This window comes from Mesoplodon densirostris, chromosome 13, assembly GCF_025265405.1.
Source record: "Mesoplodon densirostris isolate mMesDen1 chromosome 13, mMesDen1 primary haplotype, whole genome shotgun sequence".
NCBI lineage: Eukaryota > Metazoa > Chordata > Mammalia > Artiodactyla > Ziphiidae > Mesoplodon > Mesoplodon densirostris.
The window spans coordinates 76,655,013-76,667,960 of NC_082673.1; positions in this window are offsets into that span (position 1 = coordinate 76,655,013).

Here is a 12,948-nt window from a genome sequence, read left to right on the forward strand (position 1 = left end):
TCTCACAAACACCAAGCAACATTGGGCATCCCAAAATATCACTAGATAACCTGTTATCCAGCGAAGCCAAATTCATTAGAACTTACTGCAGTAGAGAACAACTTCTCTACAGAGTTTTAAGTGTCTCTGAAGACTGAAGTCGGAAATGAGATACAATATTTACAGGGCTTTGGAGTCAGAGCTTAAACAGTGGTTTAAGGTGGGTCTTTCAGAGCAGAGAAATGGATTAGGATTGGGCAAATCTCATGATGTAATAGTTTAGGAATGGTGGACACTGCACACAACAAATTTATGTTTGACAAGTAAATTGTTTGCCCTGGTGAGCAGGCTGTTGTCTTATAAATTGATCTGTAGGAATTTCCAGAAGCCAACAGTAAAGTTATTTGTAGACTTGTGTTTCCCAGGCAAGAGTTCCCTGGAACAACCAATGAAGTCATGTTGACACAAGTAGCTACACATCTCTGTCAGAGTACCTGGCATAGAGTAACAAATATATAGAAGAAAGAAAAAAGATAAAAATAAAGAGTGATCCAAAATTTTTTTTAATTTTTATTTTATACTGGAGTATAGGTGATTAACAATGTGTTAGTTTCAGGTGTATCAACTTAGCTTGTATCAACTTAGCTACTGCTTCAAAAATGATGCATAACAAAGCACCATAAAATGCATTGCCTTAATACAATATTCATTATTAAGCTCACAGAGGTGTGGGCTGAATTGTGTTCAGCTGATCTCAGCTGGACTCACTCATATACACACTTATCTATAAGCCAGGCTGGGGGCTCCCCTCTAGGCTGAGTTTGTTGGGGCAGACCCCCTCCGCAGCTGTCTCTTCCTTGAGGACCAGTGGCCAACCAAGGCAAATGGCCTTCTCATAGCAATAACAGAATAAAATGACAATGACAGAAAAGAAAAGCAAAATGGGGAACTGCAAGCCCTCCTGAGAACAAGGCTCAGAACAGGAACACAGGCATTTCTCTCTCATACTTTGAATCAAAGCAAGTCACATAGCTGAGACCAGATTCAAGAGGTGAGGAAATAATCTCTGCCTTTTTTTTTTTTACATCTTTATTGGAGTATAATTGCTTTACAATGGTGTGTTAGTTTCTGCTCTATAACAAAGTGAATCAGTTGTACATAAATGAGAGGAAATGCAAAGACAAAGAGGAAAGTGGCAAAGGAGTAGTTACAGAGATGAGTGAAACATGGGGGCTGTTAATATCCTAGAGCATAGTATTTAATAAATATTCATTGAATAAATAAATAATCAATCCATTGTGTGGTTTGCAGTCTTGGTTTTAAAATTTGGATCTTTCTTTTAGATACATGTATATGTATAACTGAATCACTTTGCTGTACACCTGAAACTAACACAGCATTGTTAATCACCTATACTCCAATATAAAATTTAAAAAATTTTAAATAAAATAAAATTTGGATCACTCTTTATTTTTATCTTTTTTCTTTCTTCTATATACTTTTTTTACAGCATTATTATTCTCATACGTTAAAGGTGATTATGTACACAGAAAAAACTGGTGATTCGTTAAATCATTCAACAATTCAGCAACCACCCCTCCACGTGCCCTGTGCTAAGAGCTGGGCATATAGCTATAAACAAAATAGGTCGGGTCTCCACTCCCACAGGGAGCTTTCAAATCCATCAGAAAGACTAACTTTATATGAGCTATCACTGGTGTGACGAGTGGTAAGAAAACCAAAGTCAAAATGATCATAGAAATAGTCATCTTTCTGTGCATAGAATCTAACCAGAATCTTCCAGATAAAATGTTCTATAAGTGGAATGTTTACCATTAAGTCACTAGACCAGGAGAGGACACATTGTCTCCTCAGGTCTCAAGGCTCCCACCCTCCACCATCTGTGGACGCCCTCAAGACCATAAATTTCCCTCCAGACCCACTTCCTGGTCCAGAGAAGAGATAGAGTTTCTGTCTCCACGTGTTTCCCAAGTTCTTGACATTGCTTCCATCATCCAGCTTGCTAACTGTCCAAGGCCTCCCTGCCTTCAGAGAGGTTTAAGACCAGCAAAAAGCAACTTGGGAGAGAACTGTCAGGAGGGCAGACTCACCATCATCATCTCCCTTAAACTGGCTCAAAGCTCCAGCCCTATGATCCAGGGCCCACTGAAGTGGTTGTTGGACAAGGATGTGATTGTTCCAAGGAAACAGGACAGTGAGAGGCAAAAACTTAAAAGCAAAAGACTTAGTATTCAATTTATATTCCAACATAAAAGCCTTGGGCCGAGAGCCAGATGATTTTCTTGAATTTGACTTTTTTTCTCAGACCCTTAAATTTAGCCAACTAGAATTCTTATTTTAAGTAGCATCATTTCTCTTTTAGAAATGAAGGATGTGTCACCAAGAAAGACAGAAGGTAATCTCCTTGGCTTCGTCAACTCCAGCAAGAACAGGACTGTATAGGTTAATGCCATAGGTCTAGCATGTAGCAAATGCATAGATTATAGAAAATCTATGTCAGAAGTGAATGGCTGAACTCCTGCTGAGAAACAGATTAAAGAGCAAGGAAGACCAAGATATGTTCCCCACAGGTTATGTGCTATGTACTAAACTTTCCATTAATGAGAAGAAGACGGTAAGCAAGAAATTATTAGTCCTCCAGATTCCCCATTCAATCACTGCACTAATATTTATCATGTGCCTACTGTTAGCAAGAAAAACCAAAAAAGAAGACATAAGCTAAAAACAGCAAAGTGAGAGAAAAGATAATGGACAAGATGCGTGCATCACTGAACTATGTTCCATATTTCACATTATTACATTTAATCCCTACAACAATAGTTTCACAAATGAGGAAACTGAGGTTCAGAGATGTTGAGAATTTGCCCAAGGTCACACAGTTGGTGATTTTCAGAGATGGGGCCCCCAACTCCTGCCTTCTAATTCCTTGGCCCCCCACTATTTTCTGCCACACTAGGCTGCCTTCCTACATCTCAGATGGAAAAAGTTTGAATGCCGTGACTCCAACTGCACTAAAGCACCGGAAAGCAGGCTATCAAACTGGGTTGGGAGACTCTGAGTCCTAAAAATCATGACAACTAGAATTGCTGACCATCCACCTCAGATGTGACCTCTGGTTGTAAAAGTCAAGAAACATGCAGGCAAGTGACAATACACACAACGGGGTGACTGCAGAAACTAAGCCTGCATGAAATGCAAAACTGTTCACCAGCTCTCCCATGACCTCCCTTCCAACCACAAAGCCTCTCACCCTGGGCATTAACTACTCATTCATTCATCCATTCAACAAATATCTGAGGGTCTGCAATGAGCTATGGGCTGAGATCTGTTCAGTGCCCTTGTGGAGTTTTCCACTGGTTAAACCAATAATCACACAAATATATTAAATACAAGTTGAAGTACGTGCAGTAAAAGAAACGTAAAGGGTCTGATGAGAGCTTATGCCAAGGGGACCTGGTTTAGGAGGGGTATCAGGCAAGGTCTCTCCAGGAAAATGACATTTAGGCTCACCCCAGAGGGATGAACAGCACTTCACAAGAAATGTGGGGAAAAGAGCATCCCAGGAAGAAAGAACATGGTCCCAAGTAGCCTCTCACAGGTCTGATGGTTAAGGAACTGTCATCTAGGGTGACAGGAATGGCTGGGCTGTGTTTCTCACATCATGCAACAAACTGGTAAGGTCTATCACGTAGTAGCAAGAGAACAAACTCCAAAGAGCAAGCACTTTTCAAGTCTCTACTTGTGTGACATTTGCTTTTATCTCATTGGCCAAAGCAAGTTGCATGACCAAGGGCAGAGCCAATGTGAGAGGACACCCCTTCAGGGCATGGATACAGGGAGATGTAACAAGATCCCAGTAGCAGTGTACCCCACAGACAAGAAGAGAGGAATTTGGGCCCCCTGGGGGTATAAGCCAGGCTTCCCTGAGGAAAGGACGCGTAAGCAGAGCCCTCCAAGTGTAATACTGAAGAATGGATAGGAATTAGCCAGGGGAGAGGAAGGCAAAATATTCCTGGGACCAGCATGTTCAAAGTTTTGGAAGTGAAGTCAGAAACCTGTGTAAGGAAATTAAAGATGTTCAGTGCTACTCCATAGTACAGGGGGAGGCAGAAGTGGTGTGGAGTAAAACTGGAAAGACAAAAAGGGGTCGCATTATAAAGGGCTTTGCAAGTCATGATAAGGAGCTTGAGCTTTATTCCACAGGTAACATTATCAGATTTACATTCTAGGAAGATCACCATTGTTTCTATATGAAGAGACTGGGAAACCCAATAGGAGGCATTCTAATTCAAGAGAAAGATAATTATGGCCTCACCTGGAATAGGAGCAGTACAGATGGGAAGAAATGTTCAGATTTTAGATATACTAAAAAGTAAAATTAACAGGACTTGTTGAGAAAGTGTGTGGGGAAGGGGAGAGTCAACAGATTGATTCAGATTTCTACTTGGGGAAACTGAAAAACAGGAATGGCATTTGCTGCTAAAGATAATAAAAAAATCGAAAAAAGAGTGGATATATGTATATACATAACTGATTCACTTTGCTGTATACCTGAAACTGACACAATATTGTAAATCAACTATGCTCCAATAAAAATTTTAAACAACAAAAACAAATAAATTCTTTTCAGGGAACTTTAAAAAATAATAATAATATGGGAAAAGTAGCATAATTGGGGGGGGGGGGAGATGAGCATCATTTTGGATATTTTGAACTGGAATTTCCTATGAGCCAATGAAGTTTTTTGGAAGAAACGTAGACATACAGGTCTGAGTCTTAGCAGAGAAATATGGGCTATGTGAATCTGCAACAGAGAGCTGGCAAACACAGCCATCAGAGGAGATGGGGTCTACCAAGGTGAGGGTGTACAAACAGAAGAGGACCAAAACAAAGCCTGAAACAATACCCATCCTTGAGGTGTATGTTAGCAAGACCAAGACGAGCCATCAAAGGAGACTGTGCCTTTGTCACAAAGCAGGTGAGAAGGCAGAGGGAGCTGGTAACAGGGATGGCAGAGGAAGAGAATGCTTCCAAAGGAACTTGTGGACAGCAGCGTGTAATAGGACTGAGGAGTCTTGTAAGTTTAGGACTCATAAGAAAACTCTTGGGCTAATGACCTTGGACAGACCAACTAGGGTGGACAGTTAGGAGCAGAGGCAGACTGGAATGACAGCAGAAGGAATGAGAGTGGGGAAATGTCGATAGCCAGTTACAGAACTATTCCAAGTTTGACTGTGAAGGGAGAGAGATGCAGAATGACTAGAGGGGGACAGAAGGTGGAAGGAGGCTTACTTTTTTAAAGGCGAGAGAAATCTGAGTGTAATTAAGTGCTAATGAGAAAGATCCAGGAGGAAAAGTATAACATGCAGAAGAGAGAATGATTATCAGTTTAAAAAAAAAATTTTAAAGGATAATTGTCCAAGATTTACTTCCTTCCAGGCCCTTCTCCTGTGGGCTTAGTCTCCACCAGTCTTGGGCACTTTGCCGGATCTTGCTGTGGGGTCCCAAGGGGAGGGTGACTGCACACTAACCCATGCGTTTCATGACCTCCCAGCCTGGACAGGCCCACCTCGGACACTGGCTGCTCACTTCACTGAGCCCACTGGTCACATCTTTCTCATTCCGCATGAGGGGAAGTGCTATGTATCACTTTAAACCCTGCAATGCGAACTTGAAGAGAACGGCTGTAGGATAAATTGCCCGAAGAGAAGCACCACCCAAGGAAACAAAACAACCCTCTCCCTCCCTCCATCCCACCCCCATCATACTTCCTGATTTCATCACCCGAAGGCAGCCCAGCAGAAACCACACAGCAGCATTAAGGAGCTGGACAAGAATATTTGGTTGTAAACAGGGTACAGATGCCAAAATGTGTTAACCCTATTTGTATGTAATGAACAAAGACCAAGAACCGCCTTCATTATGGCCTCTGAGCTTGTAGAGATAAGAAAAGCAAGGAAGAAAGGAAGGGCACTTCCCAATAGGCATGTGTCTTGATTGTAATGGTTGTTTCTAATCCTGCTTGTTTATGAATAATAGTGATCTTTGTTCCTTAAAGATGAACAGAACAAAATGACGCATCTTGAAATGATCACTCATTCTGCAGGAAGGGAACACGATAGAAACCTAAAGCCTTGTTAGGCTGCCTCTATTCCAACCTCTCTTTGTATTTAAAGTGTTTGCCAAAAACATATTTAATCCTATAAAGCTCCAAGATGTACAATTTTTGGCTCACGTATAGACAGCCTTACTCTATTGGAAAAAGATGCCATGTGTCTTCCAGTTCCAAAGCAAGTTTCTCAGAATGGCCTGGTTGGGCAGGGCTGGAGGGAAACCACAGAGGAGAGTCAGGGATCTCTACCATAGCACAAGGCTGGGGGGAGGGCCATGAGAAGCTGAAAGGAATCCTGGAAGGTGGCAATGGCTGTGTTATCATGGTGGCCACAGGATCTGACCAAGGGGATTGGAGCTCCAGGAGGGGTTCGACATCCTGGGGAGCGATCTGAGTCACAGGGATGGTGACCCCTGACCTGGAGGCCTCCACACACCTCCCACGGACTTGCCACCAACCCACAGGGGCCAATTCCTAAGGCCGATTAATTAATCCTGTTCAGATTCACCCTAATCAATCACCAGAATTATAAATGGCTACAATTCCCAAATGCTGCCCTGAAAAGAATCACTGTGTGTCTTCTCTACAAAGCTGGTGAAGAGGAGAGCATTCCTCAAGCCCAGCTGAGTCTCTCTGGAGCTTCATTTTTCTTCTCTCTCTCTCTCTCTCTCTCTCTAAGTTGCTTGGAGACTGAAGAGTCCACTTGCCAACTTGCAGAGTGGCCCCGGGATGTGACACGGATGCAGACTCTCCTCTTCCTTCCCTCACCCTCTCATGTACATATCTTTTTGCCACCACTTGCTTTCTATGTGACCTTGACCTGGGGAAAGTTCCATAACTTTTTTTAATCTCAAATTCCTCCTCTGTAAAGTGGGGAAATAACAGTCCCCATCTTGCAGGATTGTGGTCAAGTTTAAATGAATTTATGCATCCAAAGCCCTAAGCTCAGTGACTGACACCACGAAGTGCTCAATCAATAGTAGCAACTAGGACCTGTTTTGTTATTTTTATTCATGTTGCTGTTGATGTTATTTTTCCCTGGGATCCTCAATCTCCTTGAGGTCAGGGATAGTATTTTGTTCTTCTCTGTCCACCCCAAGGTGACAAGCATGGTGTCTTATGGATTCCTGCCCAAAAGTTGCTGTACAAAGAAGAAGGACAAGGAAGAGGAAGATGAAAGGGGAAGAAAGAGAGGAAGAAGTAGGAAAGGGATAGAGGAGAAGGCAAAGGGTGGGCCATGTACCAGCTCATATACACACCTGGGTCAGCAGTAGGAAGGGTCAACTTATCTAGATCCACTGAAGGAAGAACCAAGCAAGCAAACTAATAGACAGGACAAAGTTACATCTGGAACAGAAGCAACACAGAGATGGAAGTGCTCGGCTGGCTCTGCCATGCACCAAATGTGCAAACTTCGCCAAGTGCCTTGTCTTCCTTAGGCCTTGGATTCCCCATCTTGGATAAAGGAGGCGGAGCTGTGTGATGCCTGAGGTTCCTTCCATCTCTAGGCTTTCCTCTTGGTGTGGGCCACTAGCCTAGTGGAGAGCACAGGCCAAGATGAATGTTCGTGGAAGATGAGCTGGATGGGAGAAGTGATGACCATCAGAGGAGAAGGGAAAAAGGTCCACAGGGGAAACACAGGGAATGAGAGCCAACCCAGCTCCAGGAATAAAGCAAACTGATATTCACTGAACACTGACGATGTTCCAGGCATTGAGCAAGATACTTCCATGTGTATTTTTAAAAAAAAAAAAAAAACAGGTTGAAAAAGCCCCTGTCTGAGAAAGAGGACAGAAACAGAGCCCAGCCAATGTTTCAACAACTGTAACTCAGATGCGAAAGGACAAAAACGTATAAAGTACAAATCCACACATCTTTGACATCTTAGTGATATAAAAGAGAATGAAGGGACTGCTGCAGGTGGAACCATCATGGAATCACATGGTAAGATAATCAACTCCACCAGGAAGGGAGCTGCTAGTGGGGCCTGATCAGCTGAATTGTGGACCTAGAACTCTTGGTGGGAATAGATTATTGATAAGCTTTGATGGATAGAGCCAAGAAGGACTGAAAAGAAGAGATGGATTGCTGAAACTGTTTTCTTCCAAGAGAAGTCTGATTTTAATCAAAGTCTAGCTTTCATAGTTGATTAATATTTCCCCACTTCTCCCAACGCCAACCCCTGTCAAGGACAAAAAGTGTTCTCTAAAACATGGATGCAGCCACCCTCTCTAAAGTTCGTTGAATTTTACCTGTCCTGGCCTCCCACCCTTTGCCTTAAAACTGTGTTCTTGTCAGTCTTCCTCAATTCCCTCCCAGCCCCTTCAAATTGAAGGTGGGCTTGAACAGTCCATCAGAGGACACCTTGAAACTACCTGTGGGCACCGCATCCCCCAGCCCATCCCCATGCCCAGCCCAAGCTCCTAGGAAACACTTCATCAGCAGAGACTCTGGGCCCCAGGCCCTACCAGGTAGAAGAGTGTTTCACAGACTTCTCATGGATAACGTCAAATCCAGTCTGGAAGTGTGAGCAAGAACATAATGAATGGATGAATGGGACCAGCACAGCCTCATCTGGTTTTACAGCATCTTTGCCCAGCATCCAACAGTAGGAGCACAGAGGCTGGCCTTTCAGTGGTCACTCAGAGAGAGGTAACTCTCTCTGTGAGCAGGGAGACATGCATTAAACCCTCTGGCCTCATTTTGGTGTGTTGCATGGAGTCTTTGTTCATGCTCTTGCTTTTTTCTGGAATGTTCTAGAGTCCCACCTGCATCTAGTTTTTACTTCTTATTCATCCATTAGATCCCAGCCTAAGCATCTCCTCCTCAGGGAAACTTCCCTGGCCACCCAGTCTGAGACGGGCTGCTTTCCAGTACCACGTTCCTTCATTTGAAAGGACTCATCTCAGTTTGCAGATATTTATTCGTCGATGTGATTATTTGGCAACAGTCTCCCCAACTAGACTCTAAGCTCCATAAGGACAAGACCTTCTTCTTTGCTCAGTAACCTTGTCCAGTGCCAGATGCACATGGGTCAAATAAATATTTGTCGAAGGAAGGAAGGAATTCAGAGAGACAGAGAAGTGCCTTGATCACTTCAAAACTGACTGGACCACCATGCTGGCCCCAAGGATCTGGGGCCGAAATGACATTCATGGTTACTTGGTCCACCCTCCAGTTGAAGCAGGAAGTCCTAGCAGAGCATCGACAACTCCTATCCAAATGCTCCCCCATTCACTCAACCCCAGAGACACATGTTGAAACATTTATAACTTAATATCCAAAGAGCTGTGTGCTCCTAAGGAGAACCGTCGAAACATGAATAAAAATCAATTTTAAAATGCTATAAACCAGGTAACCTTAGCCATATGAAATAGCATGCCTACAACTCCATAGAGAACATGATCAAAGTAGATGATTAATGTGGAACAAAGGACTCCAACAATGCCAGCCCTGCACATCCTGATCTTTCCCAGACATCCACCAGAGGAACAAGTTGCCTATAAATACCAAGACTTCCGAAAGTGTTTTCATAACAGTACTAACATCAGATAAAGAGCTGTGCCAGACGAAACACTTGATTCTAAGAACTCTTGGGACAATGACTCGATTGTGTGATTTATTGACAGGGCAGCAAACCACAATAGACCTAAAATTAGCCACTACCAATGAATGAAAATAATATGTATTGCAAGATAAATACACATTGAATAATCTGTATAGAGCCTGAAGAGTACATAACACTGATCATTTAGCCATTCCTAATCAAGCCACTATGGTCAGCAGGGGAGCACAGTGTACCAGGCATTTTGGTGATCAACAGTTATATAGCTCTGCTGCTCTGATGAAACCTTTGGAAAGATGTTTTAGAAAGGAGATACATATTATGATTGAAAGAACAGAGGTTTTGGGGTCATAGTGAACTGAACTTAAACTTCAAGTCTGCTGCTTAAGAGCTTTGTGCTATTAAGCCTCATCTGTAAAATGGAAGTGCTATTACTTGCTTCACAGGGTTATATCAGGGGTTCATTAACTATGGCCCTTGGGTAAAATCTGGCCTACCACCTGTTTTTGTAAATAAAGTTTTATTGGAACACAGCCACACCCAATTGTTTACAAGTTTTCCATGGCTGTTTTCAAGCTACAATGGCAGGGCAGCTACAATGGAGGCCATAAGACCTAAAATGCCTAAAATACTTACTCTTTGGCCCTTTGCAGAAAAGGCTGGCCATCCCTTGGTGTAAACTGCACATGTGCTGCTCCCTGCCTGGAACACATTTTCCTATTTCCCCTCACCTAGACAATATCTTCTCATGCTTCAGGGTCACTTCTTCAGAGCAGCTTTCCTTTACCACCTAGATTAAGTTAAATCTCATGCTCAATGCTACCATAGCACCACTTTGGATAAGACTCACCACATTTGAAAATACTTGTTCACTGTCTGCCTTCCTAATCAAACTGTTCACTCTGGACTGTGAGAGTCAAGATGACAACTGTATCCTAGGTCTTACCTTAGAAGATGACAATAAATATCTTAGTTGAATTCTACACAATCCTACCACTCCATACTATTGATATTTCCCTACCTTTGGCAGATATTCCTGGCAATGGTCAAAGTTTTATCTAGTATAGAAAAATTCTGGTTCAAGTGACAGTCATTAGAATGGAAGAAACTTCAAATTCCCTATTGTAATTAACAATAGTGGGAATATTGGCAATGAACCAACACTTTCACTATGAATATGCTTCATTAGATCTTCCTAGGATCCAAAAGTCATTTTATCAGCCAATATTTAACAAACATCTGCTCTGTGAAGACACTATTTTAGTATTGTGGTGGGTACAAAGAAATAAATCCAGTTGGTCCATATCTAAGCCAAGGGCAACCTCTTGCTTAGAGGTTCATGAGGCTAAAATTTCATATTGGAATTCCCTTTGGAGGACATAATGTCCTCCAAATTAGTATATCATGTCCCAGGAAATATGACACCACTATATTTCCTCTAGATCAAGAACATAGTATTGTGTCTTTATTTGAGCACCAGATGAAAGACAACTTGCTTTTAGGGACCATGATGTGTAGAAATATACAACTTTGAATGACAGAATCATACCCAGTATGGCAAGATGGGAGACCAACTCACCAAAAAGAAGATGCATAGCACCCATGTCACTCTCACTCCATGTCATATGCTCATTGATAGAATGAAAAGTGCCACACTATTTAAATTTCTCTCTCTCTTTCTCTCTCTCACACGCACAGAAAATACATGCTTTAATTAACATAAATTAAATGTTCCCGTGGTGTCATTCCACTCTTTAATCCATTCTTCCCCATCTGGTTATCTATGTTGCATGACAAATTATCCCAAAACTCAGGGGCTCAAAGCAACCATTTTACCATGTTCATGATTTTGTGACTGCAGAATGCAGGAGGAGCTCATCTGGGCGTTCTGGCTGAGATTTCATTTATATAGCAGTCAGAATTTTACTGGGGCTATAGTCATCTGAAAGTTCAATAGGGCTGATGCCCAAAATATCTCACTCCTGTGGCTGGCAGTGGATGCTGGCAGTAGGCTGAGAACTCAGCTGGGACAATCAACCAGAGCATCCCCATGTGGCCTCTCCATGTGGCTTGAGGTTCTCTCATCCTGGAGAATGGGCTCTGAGGATTGTAAGAGGCAGTGACCAAGAGCAAGGATTCCAAAAGACACATTCAGAAGCTTCATGCCTCCTTCTAACCTAGCCTCTGAAGTCACACAGCACCATTTCTGCACATTCTGTGGGTTCCAAGTCAGAATGGCCAACATAACTCCAAGGGGAGGGGAAGAGACCCCACCCCTCAATGGGAGAAGAACTTGCGGCCATCGTTAATCAGCTACATTCCATATGACTAACCCTGTTGCCACATTCATCTTTCCTGTATTCTGAAAGTAACTTGTTGCTGACCGTTTTGCCCTCCGTATAACAAAACCAAATTTATATGTACTATCAGAGGTGGATTTTTGATCAAAAAAGTCAAAATAATCATGTATCCCAAGCACTCTTGGGGTTCATCCATAACCTCCACACCTGCAATGCCCATCAGTGTCCAGGTTAGGCCTCAAAAAGGGACCCACGCTACAGTTATCTCACCTGCTGCAACCAGCCTGTTGCAGATCACAAAGAAATTTCTCTGTAATGGTTACTGACTGAAAAATAACAGCAGCATATTCCCTCCATAGAAATGGAATTAATACTTACCTGTGGAGATTATTTTCAAAGTGCTTTCACATTTTAACACCAACAGCAGGCATTTGGCATAGGTATCTCTGGCCTATGGTCTCCCCAAAAGCAGAGCCTGAGACAAGGGTCTGGATGCATGGTTCATTGGGGATGTGATCCCCGGGAACATCGCAAGGGAATGAGAAAGTGAGACATGTTGGGATTGTCCCACTGAGGGGTAAGGAGGCTGGGGAACTTATTCACCAGCTCCTGCCCCACCCTGGTTTGGGTCACTCCTGGAGCATTAAATCCTTGGCACTCCCAGCTTGTCACACATATGAACTGAGCACCCTTCCAACAACAGAGACCACCCTCAGGAAGAAATACACAGGAACCTGTCAGTGTTCCAGCATCTCCAGGGTAGGATGGGATGGATAGATGGGACCCCCATAGCGTCTATGGTGCTATTCTAAAATTCTCTGAGCTTGATCTCAGTTAATCCCCACAATTCTCTTGTTGTTCATGTTGTCACTATCTCCATTTTACATGGGACGGAACTGAGGCTCAGAGAGGTTAAGTAACTTGACCATAGTCACACAGCAGACACAGGTCAGCCTAACTCTAATGTCTAT